General features: G+C 36.0%; 1 long non-coding RNA gene across 1 annotated transcript in view; it reads right to left on the bottom strand.

Moving 5' to 3' along the window:
• Positions 1-8,967: 8,967 nt before the first annotated feature.
• LOC103349591 (uncharacterized) overlaps positions 8,968-22,164 on the bottom strand; it is a 166,271-nt gene continuing 153,074 nt past the window's right edge. Inside the window, exon 3 of the long non-coding RNA XR_007922492.3 lies at positions 8,968-10,375. This is a non-coding gene — a long non-coding RNA (uncharacterized LOC103349591). The remainder of the gene's footprint in view (positions 10,376-22,164) is intronic.

Here is a 22,164-nt window from a genome sequence, read left to right as displayed (position 1 = left end):
CGCAGATGCAGGTGCATTGTAATAGGTATTTATCCAAACCCAGAAATGGTTTTCTTTTCCCAATTAGTGATAAGAATTATATTGCCTTAATATCCAAACTAGAATAGATATTATAGTGCAAAAACATATCTATAAACCAGTCAATGTGCCACTGAACTAGCCAATTATTTATTATATAATATTGCACTGATTACCATTCAAGTAGTTCTAGGTGATGAATCTATTTGTGTGTGCATGTGTGTGTGAAAGAGACATGTCTAAACATATCTCAAAACACTACTCTCTGATGTATGTATGGTATGGCTAGTAAAGGAAGGGCTTTGCCTGCAGTTCGGTGTCAGCTACAAATGAGACCATCTTATAACCTCTGTACAAGAAAGATTAATTGCTTATAATGAGATTCAGTAATTAGCTCAGTTTAAGCCAATTAAATATGTAAGTCCCTGTATATAATTTAACTGAGTTATTCGACAAAAATTTAGCAATTCGTTTTTACCAGAGAAGATTCATAGAAATTCTGTGGGAATTGTGTGAATTACATCATTTTGAGAGTGAGGTACAGAGACTTGGAGTTACATACTTGAGAGTGAAATAGCAAATGGGCACAGTTTGTTAATCCAAATTTTCCCAAAGAAAAGAAAAATGAGTTGTAGTTAGGTAAATAACAAATTATTAATTATGTAATATTTATGAAGGAGCTACTGGCATGTAAACATAAAAGTCTGGACTCTGAAATACCCTAGCAACATAAAACAAGTGTTCAGACCCATAACTGGGAACGTGAAATGTGCTAACTTTGGAAATCTTAATGTGCTTTGAAACTTAATTCTTTCATTTTTATTAAAAGCTATGTATCATTTGAAAACTCTAAATGCTAGCCTCCTAGTATCAGTGTTAATTTGTTTCCTTAATGATACTTAACAGTCCCAATATCTCACCCAGCTAAATGAGCTCTACAAATTTTAATAGTTTCAAAAAGAAATTATGCTATTTAAAGTAATACTAAATACCCAGAGGTAAAGTCACAATTCAGAAAAAAAATCTCTTGTAATTTTAATTATTATATTTTACGACTACAATATTGTCAAATGCATTTACAGTCAGCAAAATGGGTTCTAGGGAAGAATTCTGCAATGCACTCTTATATTCATCCTGAAGGTGCTTCTGCATTTAAATTATCTTTTTTAACAAAAATCAGCATTTTGAGATGCTAATACAGCAGCTTTGCAATCAAAAGAGGTATAGGGGAAAATTTATCTCAAGTACCTTTGAATTGAAATGTCTGTATATTAAATCCTAAATTATCTAGAAAGAATATGACCACTACAGTTTTTGTACAAAGGTAACTTCTTAAATAATTAGACCACCTTTGTTATTCTCTAGAATCATCCTAAAAGTTAACTATTTGACTGAGAAAAGATTTAGGAAACTAAGAAATTGCTGGAGGGCCGTATCTGCAGTGTTAGAAACATGATTATCTATGACATTATCATATTTAAATGTCTATATTTGCACATGAAGGTCACTAAAATAAGGATATATTGGAAGATAAACACTAAATAAGGAAAAGGGCACACTGGAAATATAAAAATGAGATATCAGAAAATATTTTCATATAATTTATCACATTTCTAGATTATTAACTTTTAAACAGTACTCATATATATGAGAAATTTGAAATTTAAATACACATTCTTAATAAAATTTCTTAGAATACTCTATAAAGATACTTTATTTTTATCATGAAACAGCAAAAAACATTTACAAAGATGAAACTTTAATACTTTATAAGTCCTTTTTAGCAATAGGACCTCAAAAGAGAAAGAAAACTTAACCAGAAAAGTCCAACTATGGAAAGCATAAAACAAATGATACTTTTTGTAGTCCAAGAAGAAGAAGATGGTGTAACACTAGCATCATCTTATCCTGCATCCTTCCAGGGCAAGGGATGGGTATGATTCAGCACCACTTACTGAAAAGTCTATTATTTTTTTCACTAAATTGCCTTTCCACCTTTGTTAAAAACCCACTGACCAGGATTAACGTTGTAGCATAGCAGTTAAAGCCACCACCTGTGACTTTGGCATCCAGTATGGATGCTGGTTTGTGCCCTGGCTGTTCCACTAAAGGTCTGGGAAAAGCAACAGAAGATATCACAAGTCTTTGGACCCCGTCATCCACATGGGAAACCTGGATGAAGTTCCTGGTTTCAGTCTGGCCCAGCCATGGCTGTTGAGGCCATTTCGGGATTTTGTTTCTTCCTCTCTCCCTATTACTTCATCTTTAAAATTCAATCAATAATTTTTTTTTTAAAAAAAGACCATATGTGTATAGTTTGACTTCTGGATTCTCAGTTATTTTCCACTGGTCTATTTTTCTTTTATCACACTGTCAATTAGTCCAGATTTAAAATAGTTTTGTAATCAAGAACTATGAGTCCTTTAACTATGCTATATTTTTCAATAGTGTTAATTCACTTCCTTATGAATGTTATGTTCATCTTGTCAATTATACAAAATAAAAAATAGTGAGGGTTGGGCATTTAGCCTAACAGATAAGACCACATTTAAGACACTTGCACCTCACATCAGAATATCTGGGTTTGATAACCGGCTCTAACATCTAACTCCAGCTTCCTTATATTGCAGATCTTGGGAGTTGGCAGTGATGGCTGTGGAAGGATTTCTGCCACCTATGTGGAAGATCTGGATTGAATTCCTAGCTCCAAGTTACAGTTCTGCCCAGCCCAGGTCATTGTAAGTAATCACTTGAAGAGTTAACTAGTAGATAAGAGAGTTCTCTCTCTCTCCTCCTCCCTCAAATAAAATTTTACATGTGAGAATTTTCATTGGAATTGCATTGAATTTATATTTTGGGAATAATTGAAAATGGTTTTGAGTTTTGTGGTCCAGGAACATGATGTAAGTTACCATTTATTTGCATAATCTTTAATTTCTCTAGGTTGTGCTTTGCAGCTTTCAGTGGACAAGTCTGACAATTATTTCATTAGCAGTGTCCTTATGTATATACTGTTGATGCTACTATAAAAGGTATTTTTATTTTAATTTCTTATTTTTATTGCTATTTTATAAACATCTATAGATTAATCTCACATCATGTGATTGCCTGACTTTTTGGTTCTAGTGACATTTTTATGATTTTCATAAAAATTGCTATAAAGACAATAATGTCATTTGTAAATAAAAAAGGCTTTGATTCTCCTTCTATAATCAAGATTCCTTTAATATCATCTTCTTACCCTATTAAACCATTAAATTTCCTAAAGTTTCTTTTATGTATACACTTTTCAAAGATATGCATACTTTCAGATGAACACTGGATTTTATAATTTAGAATTAAGGTTTCTATTACTGGAAATGACAAGTATTTGTTAGAGATTTACAAATAAAGAAACTAATGTTCAACTGGAGTCTGAGTAAAAATTCTGTTTATAGTTAAGTAGAAAATCTGAGTCACATTAATAAATACCTGCATATGTGCATACAGACAGACTCATCTTTAATTTTATTTTTTATTTTTGAGATAACATATTTTTAGTTCCATTATAGTCAAAAGGCATAATACTCCACTAAATAAAGAGTTCAACAAGTAAGAAGTAAAAAATACCATAGTTCAACAGGAATAGAAGCAAGGAATAGAAACAATAATCAAATGTAAAGATGTCTATTTCACTCATATATAGTAAATTTTAAAATAATCACAGCTCATTGAAACTATAATAGTAAATCATTCTTGACAATTTGTTTGACAAACCTTTAAAACAATGTTGGCAAACTCTGCATTTTCAGGAAAACTGAAATACACAGACATTTCTTTCTCTTTTCTGTTTTATTATTACAATTTTAATTTTAGCTCCCACATACAAGGGAGAACATGTGAGATCTGTCTTTCTGAATCTGACTTAATTCACTCAACGTGCTGTTCACCAGTTACAACAATTTTGATGCAAATGATAGAATTTCATTCTTTGTTATAGATGAATAATATTCCTCTGTGTGTGTGTGTGGGTGTGTGGTATGTGCAAATTTTCTTTAACTATTAATTTGACGATGGACACTTTGGTTCATTCCATATTTTGGCTATTGTGAACAATGCTGCTGTAAACATAGTGGTAAACATATCTTATTAATACAAAGTGTTCATGTCTTTTGGGTATATACCCAGTAGTGAGATTGTTGGATCATATAGCAAGTCTGTTTCTAGCTTTTAAAGAAATCATACTGGGGCTGATGCTGTGGCATAGCTGGTAAAGCCGCCACCTACAGTGCCTGCATCCCCTATGAGCACCAGTTCGAGTCCTGGCTGCTTCACTTCTGGATACCTCTCTGCTATGGCCAGAGAAAGCAGTAGAAGATGGTCCAAGTCCTTGGGCCCCTGCACCCACGTGGGAGACCCAGAAGAAGCTTCTGGTCCTAGCTTTGGATCGGCGCAGCTCTGGCCGTTGTGGCCATCTGGGGAGTGAACCAGCAGATGGAAGACCTTTTTCTCTCTCTCTCTGCCTCTCCTCTCTCTGTGTAACTTTGACTTTCAAACAAATAAATAAATATTTAAAAAAAATAAGAAATCGTACTGCTTTCCACAGTGGCTGCATTAATTCGCACTCCAACCAACTGTTTATAAATGTTCTTCCTCTACATCCCTGCCAGCATCTGTTACTCTCTTTTGGATAATAGCTATTCTGACAGGGGTGAGGTAATATCTCATTGTGATACTGATTTGTATTTCCTTGATGGCTAATAATGCTAAGCATTTTTTCAAATATTTGTTGGCCAACTGTATTTCTTATCTTGAGAACTTTCTATTGAGATCCTTTACTCATTTCTTAACTTGATTGGTTGTTTGCTGTTCAGTGTTTTGAGTTGCTGATATATTCTGGACATTAATCATTTGTCAAATAAGAAGCTTGAAAATACATCCCCCCCCAATTTGTTGGATGTCTTTTCACTCTATTGATTGTTTCTTTTGCTGCATAGAAGCTTCTCAGTTTGATAAAATCCAAATTGTCTAGATTTTCTATTGTTTCCTGTGCTTTGGGGGTTTATCCAAAAAGTCATCATCTGTACGAATGTTTTAAAGTATCTCTCTACAGTTTCTTCCAGGCAATTGGTAGTCTTGAATTTTAAATTTAGGTCTCATTGATCTTGATTTGATTTTTGCATATAGTGAGAGGTAGGAAGAAATTGAAGGTAGCAATCTAATAATCCAGTTTTTCCAACACCATTTATTGAAGAGATTATCTTTACTGCAATATATGGTATGGGCATAAGTTCTGGGCTCTCTACTGTTTTCCACTGATTCATGTGTCAGTTTTTATACCACAGTTTGCAGTATAATTTGAAGTCAGGTACTGTGATGCCTCCAGCTTGATCCCCCCACCACTTCCCTCTCATGATGGGTTTGGGTCTTTGGGTCCTTTTGTAATTCTATAGGGGCTGTAGAATTTTCTTCGAATTGAAGAATGTCCTTCATATTTTGATAAGAATAGTCTTGAATATATAGAGTGTTTTAAATAGTATATATATTTTAATGATATTAATTCATGCAATCCATGAACAAGGAATACATTTCCATTTTTTGTGTACTTGCCACTTTCTTTCATTAATATTTAATAATTGTCATTGTTGAAATCTGTCACTTCTTTGGTTAAACTTATTCCTTAATGTTTGATTTTGTGTGGCTCTTGTGAATAGAGTTTCTTTCTTTTTTCTTTTTTTCTTTTTTTTTTTTTTTTTTTTTGACAGGCAGAGTGGACAGAGAGAGAGAGACAGAGAGAAAGGTCTTCCTTTACCATTGGTTCACTCCCCAGTGGCCTCTGCGGCCAGCGCACTGTGCTGATCCGAAGCCAGGAGCCAGGTGCTTCTCCTGGTCTCCCATGCAGGTGCAGGGTCCAAGGACTTGGGCCATCCTGCACTGCATCCGGGTCACAGCAGAGATCTGGACTGGAAAAGGAGTGACCAGGACAGAATCCAGCGCCCCAACCGGGACTAGAACCCGGTGTGCCGGTGCCGCAGGCAGAGGATTAGCCTAGTGAGCCGCAGCACCTGCTAGAGTTTCTTTCTTGATTTCCCCTTCCAGAGTTCCTGATTAGTATATTAAAGAAGCTACTATTTTTTGCATGTTTATTTTGTAATCTGCAACTTTCCTGAATTGCTTTATCAGTTCTCACAGGTTTTTGGTGGAATGTTTAGGATTTTTCAGGTACAACATCATGCCATCTGCAAACATGGATATTTTGATTTCTTCTCTTTCAATTTTGAAGTCCTTTATTTATTTTTCTTCCCTAATTGCTTTTACTAATATTTCCAATCCTATATTGAAAATTAATGATTAAAATAGACATCTTTGTTTTCTTTCAGATCTGACAGAAAATGCCTTCATCTTTTCCCCATTCAGTATGATATTGGCTGTTGGTTTATCGTATTTGGTTTTATAGTTTTGAGGTATGTTCCCTCTGTACCTAAAATGTAATTTGAGTGGGTGTTGAATGTTATTAAATTCTTTCTCTACAATTATTAAGATTGATGTCGGACAGCTTATTAATAATTTTCAACAATAATAACCCTGTGGGTTCTTGCCACTTCTTCAAAGAATTCTGAACACTGGCTCAAATAGACCAGATAACATGGTAAGTTGTTAAGCTCTTTATTCAGTGAGAGAAATGCACAGGAGAGTGAGGGCTTTATTTAGGGGAGAAAGAGAAATCTAGAAACTAAGTTGGGTCCATACAAACCAGAGAGCAGGCCAGGAACAAGCCATGTGGAACATGGATGCGGGCAGGAAAGCAGAGAGCAGGTGGCCTGAAAGACACAAACCGATGGGGCATCAAGGGGCAACAAGGGAAGACCCACTATGGTACAAGCCTTTTATTTAATACCAAAGGGGGAGTGGTTATGTAATCTGATTGGCAAGTGAGCATACAGGTGGCATCAGGTAGGGGCATGAAATCACATGAGGGCATGGTCTTCCAGCTCACAAACCTAATTGATTTTATCCTATCTGCCTGCCTATATAAATATGACAATATGATTTTTGTTTTTCATTTTGTTGATGTGATTTTTGACATTTATTGAGTTGCGAATGTTGAACCACCCTTGTATCTCTGAAGTAAATTCCATTTAATCATGAAGCATGGTCATTTTGTTGTAGTCTTAGATTTAGATTTGGTTTGCTAGTATTTTGTTTAGAATGTTTGCATCTATGTTTGCCAAGATTATAGGTCTGTAGTTTTCTCTCTCTCTCTCTCTCTCTCTCTCTCTCTCTCTCTCTTTTTGGTTTTGGTATCACTGTGATGCTGGTCTCATAAAAAAGAATATTTTTAGATTTCCATCCTGTTCAATATTTTTGAGCAGTTTGAAATGGTTCTGCTTTAAAGGTTTTGTAGAATTCAGTAATAAGCCATTAGGTCCTGGACTTTTCTTTGATGAGATATTTTTATTTATTTTATTTTTTTTTTATTTGAAAGAGTTGGCAGCGAGAGAGAGAGAGACAGAGAGAAAGGTCTTTCTTCCATTGGTTCATTCCCCAAATGGCCACCACAGCTGGCACTGCGCCCATCCGAAGTCAGGAGCCACGTGCTTCTTCTTGGTCTCCCATGCGGGTGCAGGGGCCCAAGCACTTGGGCCATCCTTGATGAGAGAATTTTGATTATTGCTTCAATCTCATTGCTTTTATGGATCTGTTTATATTTTCTCTATCTTCTTGCTTCACTCTTAGGAGGTTATATGTATCCAGGAATCTAATCATTTATTTAAGGTTTTTCCAATTTGTTATCATAGGGTTGTTCATAGTAATTTCTTTACATCCTTTGTATTACAGTGGTGTCAAATGTAATGTCTGCTTTTCATCTCTAATTTTATTTATTTGTTTTTTCTTTTTTCCTCTATTAAGATGGCTAAAGATGTCTACTTTGTTTATCTTCATAAAATATCAGTTTTTTGTTTTGTTGATTTTATTTCTATCACTTCTCATCTGCTCTAATTTTCAGTTTGATTTGTTCTTGTTTTTCTAAGTCCTCAAGATGCATTATTACATAATTTATTTGAGACATTTTAATGTAAACACCTAATGATACAAAATGTCCTAGTAATACTGCTTTTGTTGTATCCCTAGGTTATATTTGTGGTTTCAAAATAAATTAATAATAAAATCAAAAACCTGGCATAAATAAACATATCTCAATGCTTAATAAGACATTTGCCTATGAAAGTAAATGTATGACTGTGTGTGTACACTCATTCATTTGTCTACATCACTATCTATATACATATCTTTTTATCTTTGAATTTACAGAAAAATGTATGGAAAATGCACTCTAAATTGTTACTTACTAGAAGAGAAAGAAATATTATCATGGGTTGCACATAAAGAAAACACTCATATTTTACTACATTCAAGTGTACTGGGAGAAATTTTTGGAAAATAGAATTAAGCGATGTTTATTTTGGTATAAAAATTGAAATATATGCATATGAATAAAATTTTGTACATTTTTACCATTCCACAGTGACCCTATATTTAACATGGACATTTAAAAAGCAAACACAACAAAATAGTAGTTAGAAAAAACACAAGTATAGAGAAAGATTTCAAAAGTGGTATCTCAGGAAGCTAGTATTATAGCGTGTTTCATGGTTTTTTCATGGTGTTTCTCTGCACTTTCCATTTTTATTGTACTAAAAATGTATTATAAAAAAGATTTTTCTATTCTAAAAAATGCACCCATGAGCAACTGCCAGTACATCAAAAATACTATGAAAGCTAAGCAATGTCATTCAAGTAGTCAGAATGAACTGATTTGAAAAAGACAAACTAAACTGTAGGCTATTCAAATAAGCTTCCTGTATCTATTTTCAATGCCAGAAATTCTTTCTTTGAGATTCAAAGTGGCAGAACATCAACTTAGATTCCTACCAGGATTTAAGTTTAATAAAACACACTAACCATCAGTCAACGCTCACATTTTTTTTTTAAAGATTTATTTATTTATTTGAAAGGCAGAGAAACAGAGAGGGGAGAAAAAGAGAGATCTTCTATCCACTGGTTTGTTTCCCAAATGGCCTCAACAGTTGGGGCTGGGCCATGATGAAGCCAGGAAACAGGAGCCTCATCCGGGTCTCCCACATGGATGCAGGGGCCCAAGCACTTGGGCTATCTTCCACTGGTTTCCAAGGTCATTAGCAGGGAACTGGATTGGAAGTAGAGCAGACAGAATTCAATCAGGTGCTTGTATGGTATACCTGCATTGCAGGTGGCAGCTTAACCCTCTAAGCAACAATGCCAACCCTCAAAGCTCATAAAACACTGCTTGTTTTATGAATTTTTTAGAATCATGATATCAAAAATAGCCAAACATAATTAGTATACACCAACCACATGTTTAGAGTAACATTGCTCCATTCTACTAAATGTGCAATTTAATTCTTATGCTATACATGAAATTTATTGCTATATATTCCTCTAAAACAAGTCAGGTACAAAAGTAAAGGTTAGGCTGGCACTGCAGCTCACTAGGCTAATCCTCGCCTGTGGCGCCGGTACCCCAGGTTCTAGCCCCTGCTTGGGGGCCAGATTCTGTCCTGGTTGCTCCTCTTCCAGTCCAGCTCTCTGCTATGTCCCAGGAAGGCAGTGGAGGATGGCCCAAGTCCTTGGGCCCTGCACCCGCATGGGAGACCAGGAGGAAGCACCTGGCCATTTTGGGGGTGAACCAACGGAAGGAAGACCTTTCTCTCTCTCTTTCTCTAACTCTGCCTGTCAAAAAAAAAGTAAAGGTTATACATTTCATTATAGAACATTCCTTAATTTTAATTTGTTTTAAATTCAAAGGTACATGCACACCCATTCATTAGTCTTATTAGGGTCAAACAAAAATATTCTAGGCAATAGTAATGCAGGTTGATATTATACCTCTATTTTTGAAAAATCTTTAGCCTTCTCACTCTATCAGTTCTGTATCTTCTATAATCTAGATACTTCTAGAATTACATGTATTATTAACATTGACTGTTGGTGTTGCAAATTACAAAGGACCAACACAACAAAATATTCTTGAATCATTCCATGTACTGCTCTTGCCATCCCAAACTTTTATCCCTCCTAAATCTTGTACTCTTGACATGCGTTCATGTGTATATGTTGAGCAATTTTTAAATTGGAAGTGTTAGATCTGAGGGATGGTGAGAAAGGCAAAAGTGTGAATTTCTTTCCTTTAACAACTCAATGCATCCAGATCAGAGCTGGTGTGGTAATTCTCTCAAAATCTTCAGGGATCCTGGCTCCTTCCAGCTTAACATGCACCATTCTCAGGGTTGGTTCCTGCTTTGATGGTCCAATTTCCCACCTTCCAAGGGCCAATCAGCTGAATAGAGAGAAAAATGAAGAAGAAATGAGGCTACATGATTCTAGATAGTGATAAAACATTTTCTAACCTCCCATTTGGCATAAGTCAAGTCACAGAGTTGGGCCAGCACGAAGCTGGTAGACAGGAACTCTATCTGGTTTTCCTCTTTGGTTGGCAGGGACTCAAATAATTGAGCCAAAACCTGCTGCCTCCCAGGGTGTGTGTTAGCAGAAATTGGGGTTGGGAGTAGTGCAGAGACTTGAACCTAGGCACTCTGATGTAGAAAGCAGGCATCCCAAACAAATGTGTTAACCAGTCCCTCATGTTTAAACTCTACTCAGTATACATATTCTTCTATATCTAATTTCCTCAAATATTACCTCTAGATTTTTTCTTTTTTGGTGCCATTTCCATTCTGATTTTGAAAAGTATATTATAAAAACCAACAAAAACAGGTTTAATCATTTAACAACAGATTTAAGGTAAGGCTATAAAATTGGAAAAGTGACAAAATACATTGTGCAACATAGAAGAACTCTGGGATTCTTTGCGAAAATACGAAATCTGAGAGATGGGAAATTTTGGCAATTAAACTGGCTGTACTCTATTATTGAATATCATCAGTGTGTGCTAGCTAATGAGGAGTGGAATCATATTTTCCAGTGGTTCATAATCCAGACTTTGCTTTATTCTGGCTTGATCCATATTATAATTTCAGAAGCTAATGTTCATGTAAGCTTGGTCTTTGTCACAATCTGTCTATGATGCTTATGTCCAAAACTTACTATAATACACTAACCCAGAGTATGAACTTGATAGTATAAGCTATTAGTTGTTACATTGAAAGCATTGAGGTGTCTCATAAATAGAAAACAACACAAAAGAAAAAAACCTTGCTTAACATAGTATATTTCCAAAACTTAAAAATACCAATGGCCTCCCTTTTTCTCACACATTATCTTAATAGCAATTGGCAAAACACACTTTAGAATATCCTAGAATAATCTAGCTTTTGGACATTTTAGAAAATCTATCAAATAAATCTATAAAGATCTATTTCGCAAAAACACAATTATATCAGTAGCTTAATTTTTAACAATTCAAAAAGATCTGTGTATCTTCCTTCTCTAAATACCATATATGGAAGTAGATTGTTGTCAAAAGAAAAGGTTCCCGTTTATATCATCTACTCTATATTTGGCATTTGAGCATCCACACTATCTAGACAGCAGCATATGCAAACTTGATTAAATCCCACAGATTTTTTTCTCTCTCCTTTTTAAATCAAATGTTGCATTTTGAATTATGAAGTTTCAATACTGTACCCTGTATTTTCTGAAATACATTTTCTTATTTAAGAAAAATATAGTCTTTAGTTAATGTAAATATATTTCCTAAAAATTAAAATTTGTAATGTCTAAAGTTTATTTCTCAGTGTTACAAAACTGATCAATGAAAACTCTTGACCATGTCAGACTTAGAGACAAAAGATAGATGAAAATATACAATATGTTCTAACAAACATATCGGGCCACCTGACTCTACTTAGCGTATCCATATAACATGTCACGTCCATAGAAGTGATGAAAGGGAAAGGAAAATACCCAGGTAAACATATTGGCTGAAATATATAGAATGATAAAATAGCACATGCAAAATTTATTCCATTAAAACATTAGAATTAATATTTTGATATACTTTCCAGCCTTCATTATGTGACTCTCTCTCTATATATATATATGTATATATACAAGAGTTGAGTGAGGATTAGCTCACTAGGCTAATCATCTGCCTTGCGGAGCCGGCACACCGGGTTCTAGTCCCGGTCGGGGCGCCGGATTCTGTCCCGGTTGCGCCTCTTCCAGGCCTGCTCTCTGCTGTGGCCAGGGAGTGCAGTGGAGGATGGCCCCAGTGCTTGGTCTCTGCACCCCATGGGAGACCAGGATAAGTACCTGGCTCCTGCCATCGGATCAGTGCGGTACTCTGGCCTCAGTGCGCCGGCCGCAGCGGCCATTGGAGGGTGAACCAACGGCAAAGGAAGACCTTTCCCTCTGTCTCTCTCTCTCACTGTCCACTCTGCCTGTCAAAAAAAAAAAAATATATACATTAAAAAAAAAAAAAAGAGTTGAGTGAAATAAATGTGCCTAGACACAAAGACGTGAGTTGGAAGAATCATTAATATTTGGATACATGGGTAGTAAGTGACATTTGTTGAAGTAAGGGTAATAAAATATATAAATTGATGAGAATTTAACATAGCATACTATTTTGATAAGTGGTTAATAATAATGCTTTTTCAAATCTTTTCAAAAAGCATATATTTCTATTTGGCACTCACTGTGTACATTAATTAATGAACCTACTTTGGTGTGAATGATCAATACATAAAGATAATAAACCCATCATGGGATAATGTTTTATCTAAACCACTCTTGTATCTTCTAAATTTAACAAGATGTGTTATAAAAGGCTCTTTAAAATTGATAGATTCATATAGTTTTATAACTGAATTAGGAATTTGTTTAATGATCTTATCTAATCCCTTAATACTGAGATAATTGAAGTAAGATTTAGAGTTTTATTTATTTTTGTCTTTTTCTGTTTTAAATTTTTATTTTTATTTAGATAATTCATTAATTTGAAAGGCAGAAGGAGAGAGAGAGACAGACAGAAAGAGTGTCCTTTTCCCAAACCCTTTCATTAAATACTCACAATGACCAGAGCTGGGCTGGAGCTGAAGCTAAAACTAAAAACTCAATTTATGTCTGGCATATGGAGGGCAAAAATGCAATTACTTGTACTACTGCTGCCTTCTAAGGTGTGAATTAGTAGGAAGCTAGAGTCAGAACCCAGAGCCGGGATTTAAACCCCAGTACTGCAATGCGGAATGCAGTGTCTTAACTGAAAATTTAATTGCTAGTCTAAACACTCACCCTGACTCAGAAACTGTAATGCCTTGTTTAAGGCACACAAAAATAGTTGCTCAGCTAAAATTTGATGTTATTTTTTTAATTTCCTAGTGGAATAAATTTCCATTACAGTTTGGTAGATTATTTAGTAAAAGAATAAAACAACCAACCAAGAAGTCCAAATATATTTACGCAACATTATAAACCATTTTCTAAACTCTGGATGTTTATCTAAACTACATAGTATTATAAAAAGAGTTGTAGCATTAAAATATTTTCAAATATTAAAGCTGTGGGTGATTGGGAATTCATTTATAGGTAAAAACTAAACCTATAGTTAAAAAATCTTTAAGTTGGGGAGAGTGGGCATTTAGTCTTGCAGTTAGGATGCCCTAGTCCATATCTAAGGGCCTGGGTTCAATTCCCACCTCCAGTTCCTTGTTCCAGCTTTCTGCTAATACAAACTCTGGGAGGTGGCAGGCTCAAGGAGCTCGATCCACACCACTCATGGAGAAACCCAAATTGAGTTCTTGGCACCTAGCTCTGACCCTGACCCTTTCCAAGCTTTGTAGGCATTTAGGTTGTGAACAAGCAGTTGGGAGCTCCTTTCTCTCTCGTCCTCCTCCTCCTCCTCTTTCTCTTCCACCACCTCCTCTCCTCCTCCCTCTCAAATAAATTTTTTGACAAATTTGAAGTTGGAAAAATAACAAATTTGGAAGACTTAAAGGCAGAATTGCTCAGGGAAAAATACCATTGTTGCTGCCACATTTATCTATTCAATTTTTTTCTCATAGATCATTATATGAGGACAAATATCTATCACCATACTAGGAAACTACTCAATTAACAAAAAAAGGTTTTTTTCTGAGTACTTATTGAACAAACACACATGATTTTGTAATATTGTTTTATATAGAAAGTTTTTTTTTAAACTTTTATTTAATGCATATAAATTTCCAAAGTACGACTTATGGATTACAATGGCTTCCCCCCCATACCGTCCCTCCCACCCACAACCCTCCCCTTTCCCACTCCCTCTCCCCTTCCATTCACATCAAGATTCATTTTCGATTATCTTAATATACAGAAGATCAGCTTAGTATACATTAAGTATGGATTTCAACAGTTTGCTCCCACACAGAAACATAAAGTGAAAAATAATAGATGATTTTTTAAAATGATGATGAAATCAGAGCAGACCTATTGTCATGTTTAATCCCAGTGAGAGTCAAGTTGGGAATTGATAATTTCTTTTTTTTTTTTTTTTTTTTTTTACAGAGGATCAGTTTAGTATGCATTAAGTAAGGATTTCAACAGTTTGCACCCCCATAGAAACACAAAGTGAAATATATTGTTTGAGTACTCGTTATAGCATTAAATCTCAATGTACAGCACATTAAGGATAGAGATCCTACATGAGGAGTAAGTGCACAGTGACTCCTGTTGTTGACTTTACCAATTGACACTCCTGTCTATGGCATCAGTAATCTCCCTATGCTCCAGTCATGAGTTTCCAAGGCTATGGAAGCCCTCTGAGTTCTCTGATTCTTATCTTGTTTAGACAAGCTCATAGTCAAAGTGGAGGTTCTCTCCTCCCTTCAGAGAAAGGTACCTCCTTCTTTGATGGCCTGTTCTTTCCACTGGGATCTCACTCGCAGAGATCTTTTGCCAGAGTGTCTTGGCTTTCCATGCCTGAAATACTCTCATGAGCTTTTCAGCCAGCTCCGAATGCCTTTAGGGCTGACTCTGAGGCCAGAGTGCTATTTAGGACATCTGCCATTCTATGAGTCTGCTGAGATTCTCACTTCCCATGTTGGATCACTCTCCCCTTTATTTACTCCATCAGTTAGCGTTAGCAGGTACTAGACTTGTCTATGTGCTCCCTTTGACTCCCAGTTCCTTCACCATGACCAACTGTGAACTGAAACTGATCACCTGGAACAGTGAGATGGCATTGGTACATGCCACCTCGATGGGATTGAATTGGAATCCCCTGGTATGCTTCCAACTCCACCACTTGGGGCAAGTTAGCCTGAGCATGTCCCAAATTATACATCTCTTCCCTCTCCCATAGTTTTATCTCATAATTTTTCAAAATCCTTCAAACTTTGTAATGAACATTAAAAATGGGTTGGTGCTTGGTTTAATGCTTATTTTAATGCCATATTTTTTATAATCAGGACTTAAAAGCTATAAGTGAACAAATGTATTTTTGATGTCACAGATATTACATTTCACTAATAATGAGGAGTGCTACAGAGATACAGTATCAGAAATCTAAATATTTTAGTTTTAATTTCAAGAACATCAAACAGTTTTTCTAACCTACTAAAAATGGAAATAAGTAAATTAGATTGAAATATTTTTATTATTTTTATTTATTTATTTATTTATTTTGACAGGCAGAGTTAGACAGTGTGAGAAAGAGAGACAAAGGTCTTCCTTCTGTTGGTTTACCCCCCAAATGGCCAGGTGCTTCCTCCTGGCCTCCCATGCGGGTACAGGGCCCAAGGACTTGGGCCATCATCCACTGCCTTCCTGGGCCACAGCAGAGAGCTGGACTGGAAGAGGAGCAGCCGGGACAGAATCTGGCGTCCCTACTGGGACTAGAACCCAGGGTGCCAGCGCCGCAGGCGGAGGATTAGCCAAGTGAGCTGCGGCACTGGCCAGATTAAAATCTTAATCCCAAAAAGTTCCATACAGAAATACTTGAATTGGGTTTATATGGCCTTATTAGATATACTCTTAAAGCCTATGCTTAACTGCTATGCAACTTGATAATTTATTTACTCATGAATACACTTCAATTAAATTTTGTGAAGAATATTTATTTAAATATAATTTTATTAAAGAATAATAATTGCAGCTAGATGTAGTAAAATCAATCTGCTACTCAACAGAAGTTACCAGAATGACAATTGCTAGCCGAATACTTACACTTTCCTTTTTTGTTAAAAAATTTATTATTTTCCACTTCACTCTTTCTCCTTTGAAAATTGAAGATGGAAATGAGGCAAAATCCTTGGGAATGTAAAAGCAGCAAAAAAGAAGGCACCCAGATTTCTGAATGAACAGTTAAAATATATGACTACCCATGGTGGAACCAACTACTGAGCTTTGAGGTATCATCTAGAGAAAATAATCTATCTGACTTGAGATGCTATACATCATGGTATTTTATTACAGCAGTTTGATCTCCCCAAACACAAATAGCACATAGCATTGAAAATGCCATAAAGTTTGGCAAACATAGAGTGTGTGATGACTAGTATCATAACAGACTTAAAAACATAACTATTTCCTTTATAGTAAGTAATAGATCATAAGTATCTAGCCAATGCTTCTTAAAACCAACAATATACTTCAAATCATATCTTAGCCATGTTAAAACTTCTTCACATGTAAGAAAATTCAGGTTGAAAACATTCAAATGGAGCAGGAGTATTACTGATAAAACTCAGCAAAACTTAAAATCATATTTTCGTAGGGACTACCATAATGGATTCTTGTGCTGCAAAATTCAGAGCAGATCCATCTGTGAACACCATTAAAAGCTGCATAATGGCTCTGTAAGTGACAAAGTGAAAGTCATTATTTCCTCCCTGAGCTACAGCCACAGGAGATAGGAGGAGAAAAGGTCAAACCTTCATAATGAGTATAGTCATAGAAAACTTTCCAGTTAAAATTTTCAGTCATTTGAAAGTCCCCAAACTAGTTTTGTATTAATGTGACTGACAAAAGTGTGCACAATAAAAAGTGCAATAGCATTCATTAGTCTTTTTTATTAGTTCTAATATCTATTTGAAAACTAGGCATCCTCTTATTGCCTATAAATTGAGATGCATCCTATTTTAAAACCTTTTATTTGCACAAAATTTACTATAATAAAATTAGAAAAGCATGAAAACAATTCAACATGTGCTTCCAGAAGTCTAACAGATTCTAACTAATCCCTTCAGTTAAGCAATTAGTTTCAGTTTGTAAAGTACAAAGCAGTTAATCGTTTTTTTGGCCAATGTTTCATTTTGAATGTGCAAAGATGCATTAATTGTGTCATAAAACATGCATAACTAACAACTCCATTGAATGTTTTATGATAAAATAATTTGTACAAAGGGTAAACGGATTAGGTACAGACAGCGAATAAAGAAATGTTTGCTGTTGAGGGCTGAGGTTACTTTAAGTATGGAAAATATCAGCATCCAAATTCCATTTCAAATTTCATCTTTTCTCACTTTGGCTGTTAATTACATTAAATGTAATTTTAAAAATTTTAAAGGATGTTGAGGAATGCATCCTCATAAAATTGAATACTGAAGTATAATATTATGTGTCCTTTGTGTATTAGTATGAATATTATGCAGGACAATGAATGAATATAATTCACATAAAATTGGATATAAATTGTTTAACTAGAAATGTCCTTGATTTTTTGCAGCCCAAGAGAATTACAAAATGCCATCACATCAACGTCTCTGTTCAATGAAAGCTCTGTTCTGGCTTTAACAGGAGTTTCTGTCTACCAAAGAATTAGCAAAAAACAGACTCAGTCAGTGGTTTGGCAGGAACCTAAAATGTTTATAAAGGAAAGTGTGTCAAACCAAGTTTAAAAAAAAATAGAGGGTTGTGAACTACTTCAATGGTCTGGATCTTTACTTGTAGGATATTAAGGAACACTGGGTTTCCCAAGGAATTCTTTTTTGAAGACAAAATTTATAGTAGACATTGAAAAACTGAAAATATTTTTGTGGAAATTTCTGGCACTCCTTTGAGAAGAGTGCCTGTAGTCTCATCTCTTGCATGTTAAATGTGGGGGGAAAATTTTTATCTAGACCAGAAGCCAAACCTGGTTGTATTTATGGCATGGGCACTATAGTTTGGAAGTGTAAGAAGTAAAGTTCAAACAAAGGTAGACAAAAAGCAAAAAAAAAAAATTACTTTGTAGGCAATGAGACAAAAGTAATGGGCTCTTATGTAAGAGGGTTAAAAAATATCATGGGCCAGCACCACGGCTCAATAGGCTAAGGCTAATCCTCCCCCTGCGGCGCCAGCACCCCAGGTTCTAGTCCTGGTTGGGTGCCGGATTCTGTCCTGGCTGCTCTTCTTCCAGTCCAGCTCTCAGCTGTGGCCTGGAAAGGCAATGGATGATGGCCTAAGTCCTTGGGCCCTGCACCCGCATGGGAGACCAGGAGGAAGCACCTGGCTCCTGGCTTCGGATCGGCACAGCACGCTGGCCGCAATGCGCTGGCTGCAATGCGCTGGCCTTAGCGGGCACTTGGGGAGTGAACCAACGGAAAAAGGAAGACCTTTCTCTCTGTTTCTCTCACTGTCTAACTCTGCCTGTCCTATATATATATATATATATATATATATATCATGAAGGTGTTTCCTAAAATGTTGAAACACTGAAGAAGGCTATGTTTCCTTCAGTTACCTGGAAATTTATTGCTGGATGGAGACTTAAAGGTACCTAGTCAGTTCAGAGAAAAAAAAAAAAAAACAACACAAAATATACTGCAGGCACTATGCAATTAGAATGGAACAGAATGTACAAACTTAGCAAAACTTGAATTACCAAAAACTGGGGATTAACATTAAAGGAGGAGGAATCAAGTCATACCAAAAATGATTTGGTTATCTTAAATTTTTTTATTGATGAACTCTTAAACATTGTACATAAAGGAAATAGTTCGTGGATGGTGCCACTAATCGAATTATGTAGCCAGATTCTAAAAAAGGCAAGCCAAGAAATCAATGTTTTTTACACATTCTTAAAGTGTTCCCAGGAGAAATAGCAGCAGTAGCAGCACTGGGAACTCTGGAGAAATGCAAATCTCAGTCCGACATCAGGCCTGCTAAATCAGAAACTGGGCATGGGGACTACTGATCTGTATTTTAATATGAATTCTGGGGGTGATTTTGGTGCATGCTAATGCTTATGGACCATTTCTCTATAGAATACTCCCTTATTCTGTTTGTAGCAAATTTAAATGTACAAATGATTTCCTACGTCTAAATAGGCTTTTCATTCCCATCACAATGCAATTTTCATGTAACAAAAATAAATTAATCCAAGTAGAAATGAGATGGATACAATAGGTTTTCTGATAAGTTCTCAGAAATATTTTCAGTATCTTCAGTGAAGCAAGGGACTCCCATTATGAGAACATTGATGCTTTGGCCTCGTGTGAATGACTTGAGAAGGAAATGAATACTTTAGCACTCACTAAAAACCACATTTCTTCACTTACAAAAACTATTCCCCCCATTGTCCCAGCTGAAATATCAGCCCATCAGGCACAGACTCAAGATGCATATCCAGCATGATAGCACCATGGTTCAAGATCCACAAGCAACCAGTTGGCCAGTTGGTGCCTGAAATGCCAAAAGATAGGCAATGCTGTAAGAACTGCTTTCATTCTTCAGGAGAGAATATATGTACACAACCAGATACTACTTTATGATGTTGTATTTTCATTAGGAAGGATTCACAAGCCCAACAATAAATGAATATGAATAAGCATGCTCACATTTAAGATTAGGTCAAATGACACACTGAGGAAATTGTGCTTCCTGCTTATGTAACTCATATCCTAATACTGAAAGGGACAGGGGGACACAGCAAGAGTTCCATTTAATTAAAAACTGTAGTGACCATGTGATCAGTTTAGGCTCCAGGATCCAACAGACACGAAGGGGATGCCATCTTGTCAGAGTTAACTGATCCTGACCATCAAGTGGACATAGAGCTAATATTACAAAGTACCAACAGAGAGGAAAGCAGGACAAAGCGACTCATTCAGCACTGTTTTGAGCATGCCTTGTTCAACTGCAACAATCTGTAGAAAGGTGAAGCCTAAGGTAGTCATGTTGGTCAGGGTGAGATTCTTCAGGGAAAAGATTGTAGATAAGACCACATAAAATTTAAAAAGATGACAGAAAAATATTAAGGAAATGTGAAAAGACATTAGCCATAGTAACACCCAACATACAACAAGGAAGGAACAAATAATAAAATTTAAGATATTTTATTATTCATAGAATTTACTAACTGAGCACCAAAAAAGAAACCTGTTGAAGTGAAATGGACACTATGAGAAACAATGACTTGATCAGCCCTTATCCTGACTGTCGAGGAACAACTTAATACTTTATCCCTTTCAGTATTTTTTTTTGTTCTACTTAATATTATTGATTGAACTCTTTAATTAACACAAAATTATCCTTAGGTGTTTAATTTTAACTGAAAAGTGATCCCTATTAAATATAAGAGTGGGAATAAGAAAGGGAGGAGATGTACAGTTTGGCAGATGCTCAATCGGACTTGGCCCAAACGGTAGAGTTAGAAACATGCCTGGGGATTCCAATTCAAACCCATCAAGGTGGCATGTACCAATGCCATCTCACTAGTCCAAGTGATCAGTTTCAGTTCATAATTGATCATAATGATAGGGTTAAGAGTCAAAGGGAATCACATAAACAAGACTAGTGTCTGCTAATTAAAAAGGAGAGAACGATCCAACATGGGAAGCAGGATACACAGCAGACTCATAGACTGGCAGATGTCCTAAACAGCACTCTGGCCTCAGAATCAGCCCTTAAGGCACGCGGATCTGGCTGAAAAGCTCATGAGAGTATTTGAGGCATGGAAAGCCAAGACACTGTGGTAAGAAAAAAAAAAAAAAACACTAAATGAAAGATCTCTGTGAATGAGATACCAGCGGAAAGAACGGGCCATCAAAGAAGGAGGTACCTATGGGCTGGCGCTCCAGCTCAATAGGCTAATCCTCCACCTGCAGTGCCGGCACCCCAGGTTTTAGTCCCCGTCAGGGCCCCGGATTCTGTTTCGGTTGCTCCTCTTCCAGTCCAGTTCTCTGCTATGGCCTGGAAATGCAGTGGAGGATGGCCCAAGTCCTTGGGCCCTGCACCCAGGAGAAGCACCTGACTCCTGGCTTCAGATCAGCGTGGTGCACCAGCTGCAGTGCACTGGCCGCAGCGGCCATTGGGTGGTGAACCAATGGAAAAAGGAAGACCTTTCTCTCTGTCTCTCTCTCTCTCTCACTGTCCACTCTGCCTGTCAGGGAAAAAAAAAAAAAAAAAAAAAAAAAGAAGGAGGAGGTACCTTTCTCTGAAGGGAGGAGAGAACTTCCATTTTGACTATGACCTTGTCTAAATAAGATTGGAGTTGGCAAACTCAAAAGGCTTCCATAGCCTTGGCAACTCATGACAAGAGCCTAGGGTGATTACTGATGCCGTAAACAAGAGTATCAATTGTTAAATCAACAACAGGAGTCACTGCACACTTACTCCCCATGTAGGATCTCTGTGCTTAATGTGTTATTCTATGTGAATCAACAGTATAACTAGTACTCAAACAGTTCGTGTTTCTGTGTGTGTGCAAACTGTTGAAATCTTTACTTAATATATACTAAATTGATCTTCTGTATATAAAGATAATTGAAAATGAATCTTGATGTGAATGGGATGGGAGAGGGAGCAGGAGATGGGAGGGTTGCGGGTGGGAGGGAAGTTATGGGGGGTGAAAGCCACTGTAATCCAAAAGCTGTACTTTGGAAATTTATATTTATTGAATTAAAGTTAAAAAAACAAAGCTAATAAAAAAGAATCAATATTAATTAATGAAGAAACAGGAAAATATTGATATGCCTGAAATCTTTAAATATGTGAAAAGTTATAAACAATTATTAGCTCCAATGTATGATAAGCCACAACAAAAAGTGAGAAAAGACAAATGATTAAATATGAAATTAGAAAGTATATATGAAAATAAAATTCAAAGGACAAGAAAGCAATATAATAATTTAATGAAGATATGTATATTCTTAGTAGTAATCAGTAAAAAAGAAATTAAAGCCTGTGGTATGTAGAATGGACCCT

This window comes from Oryctolagus cuniculus, chromosome 14 (assembly GCF_051225735.1).
Source record: "Oryctolagus cuniculus isolate XC-2025 breed Fujian yellow rabbit chromosome 14, ASM5122573v1, whole genome shotgun sequence".
Taxonomy (NCBI): Eukaryota; Metazoa; Chordata; class Mammalia; order Lagomorpha; family Leporidae; genus Oryctolagus; species Oryctolagus cuniculus.
Note: the sequence above shows the minus strand (reverse complement) of the source record. Positions and strands in the feature narration are given on the sequence as shown.